This window comes from Arachis hypogaea, chromosome 20 (assembly GCF_003086295.3).
Source record: "Arachis hypogaea cultivar Tifrunner chromosome 20, arahy.Tifrunner.gnm2.J5K5, whole genome shotgun sequence".
Lineage (NCBI taxonomy): Eukaryota > Viridiplantae > Streptophyta > Magnoliopsida > Fabales > Fabaceae > Arachis > Arachis hypogaea.
Window position 1 is genome coordinate 128722940 of NC_092055.1, and position 2510 is coordinate 128725449.

The window sequence follows — 2510 nt, forward strand, 5'->3', positions numbered from 1 at the left end:
ACTCTCTCTCTCTAATTTTCGAAAATATCTCCCTCTTTTTCAAAAATTCTTTTTAATTAACTAATTATTTTAATCTTTGATTTTAAAAAATTTTCGAAAATCACTAACTCTTTTTCAAAAATTATTTTCAAAAATCATCTTTCTCTCTCATCTCCTTCTATTTTATTTATTCATCTACTAACATCTCTCCATCACTCCCCAAAAATCCGAACCCTCTCTCTCTGAGTTCAGATTTTCTCTTCTTCTACTAATAATAAGGAACCTCTTTACTGTGACATAGAGGATTCCTCTTCTTTTCTTGTTCTGTTCTCTTTTTTATGAGCAGGAACAAAGAAAAAGGCATTCTTGTTAAAGCTGATCCAGAACCTGAAAGGACTCTGAAGAGAAAACTAAGAGAAGCTAAATTACAACAATCTAGAGACAACCTTATTGAAAATTTTGAACAAGTAAAGGAGATGGCAGCCGAACCCAACAACAATAATGCAAGGAGAATGCTTGGTGAATTTACTGCACCTAATTCTAATTTACATGGAAGAAGCATCTCCATTCCTACCATTGGAGCAAACAATTTTGAGCTGAAACCTCAGCTAGTTTCTCTGATGCAGCAGAACTGCAAGTTTCATGGACTTCCATCTGAAGATCCTTTTCAGTTCTTAACTGAATTCTTGCAGATCTGTGATACTGTTAAGACTAATGGAGTAGATCCTGAAGTCTACAGGCTCATGCTTTTCCCTTTTGCTATAAGAGACAGAGCTAGAATATGGTTGGACTCTCAACCAAAAGACAGCCTGAACTCTTGGGATAAGCTGATCACGGCTTTCATAGCCAAGTTCTTTCCTCCTCAAAAGCTGAGCAAGCTTAGAGCTGATGTTCAAACCTTCAGACAGAAAGAAGGTGAATCCCTCTATGAAGCTTGGGAAAGATACAAACAGCTGACCAAAAAGTGTCCTTCTGACATGCTTTCAGAATGGACCATCCTGGATATATTCTATGATGGTTTATCTGAGCTATCAAAGATGTCATTGGATACTTCTGCAGGTGGATCCATTCACCTAAAGAAAACGCCTGCAGAAGCTCAAGAACTCATTGACATGGCTGCTAATAACCAGTTCATGTACACTTCTGAGAGGAATCCTGTGAGTAATGGGACGCCTATGAAGAATGGAGTTCTTGAAATTGATACTCTGAATGTCATATTGGCTCAGAACAAAATATTGACTCAGCAAGTCAATATGATTTCTCAAAGTCTGAATGGAATGCAAGCTGCATCCAACAGTACTCAAGAGGCTTCTCTTGAAGAAGAAGCTTATGATGCTGAGAACCCTGCAATAGCAAAGGTAAATTACATGGGTGAACCTTATGGAAACACCTATAATCCATCATGGAGAAATCACCCAAATCTCTCATGGAAGGATCAAAAGCCTCAACAAGGCTTTAATAATGGTGGAAGAAACAGGTTTAACAATAATAAACCTTTTCCATCATCCACTCAGCAACAGACAGAGAACTCTGAACAAAATACTTCTAATTTAGCAAACTTAGTTTCTGATCTATCCAAGGCCACTGTAAGTTTCATGAATGAAACAAGGTCTTCCATTAGAAATTTGGAAGCACAAGTGGGCCAGCTGAGTAAAAGGATCACTGAAATTCCTCCTAGTACTCTCCCAAGCAATACAGAAGAGAATCCAAAAGGAGAGTGCAAGGCCATTGACATAAGCACCATGGCCGAACCTGTAAGGGAAGGAGAGGACGTGAATCCCAAGGGGGAAGACCTCCTGGGACGTTCAGTGATCAATAAGGAGTTTTCCTCTGAGGAACCAAAGGAATCTGAGACTCATCTAGAGACCATAGAGATTCCATTGAACTTCCTTATGCCATTCATGAGCTCTGATGAGTATTCCTCTTCTGAAGAGAATGAGGATGTTACTGAAGAGCAAACTGCCAAGTTTTTTTGGTGCAATCATGAAGTTGAATGCCAAATTATTTGGTATTGAAACTTGGGAAGATGAACCTCCCTTGTTCACCAATGAACTAAGTGATCTGGATCAACTGACATTGCCTCAGAAGAGACAGGATCCTGGAAAGTTCATAATACCTTGTACCATAGGCACCATAATCTTTAAGGCTCTGTGTGGCCTTGGTTCAGGAATAAACCTCATGCCCCTCTCTGTAATAGAGAAACTGGGAATCTATGGGGTACAAGCTGCTAAAATCTCATTAGAGATGGCAGATAATTCAAGAAAATAGGCTTATGGACAAGTAGAGGACGTGTTAGTAAAGGTTGAAGGCCTTTACGTCCCTGCTGATTTCATAGTTCTGGATACTGGAAAGGAAGAGGATGAATCCATCATCCTAGGAAGACCTTTCCTAGCCATAGCAAGAGCTGTGATTGATGTGGACAGAGGAGAATTGATCCTTCAATTAAATGAGGACAACCTTGTGTTTACAACTCAAGGATCTCTCTCTGCATCCATGGAGAGGAAGCAGAAAAAGCTTCTCTCAAAGCAGAG

The 2510-nt window shown here is 39.5% G+C and overlaps 1 non-coding gene across 1 annotated transcript; it reads right to left on the reverse strand.

Annotated features, from left to right (window-relative positions):
* Nucleotides 1-854: 854 nt before the first annotated feature.
* On the reverse strand, nt 855-962 carry LOC112788149 (small nucleolar RNA R71). The gene has a single exon (XR_003195527.1). It is a non-coding gene; the product is annotated as a small nucleolar RNA R71 (small nucleolar RNA).
* Between the last annotated feature and the right edge of the window lie 1548 nt (nt 963-2510).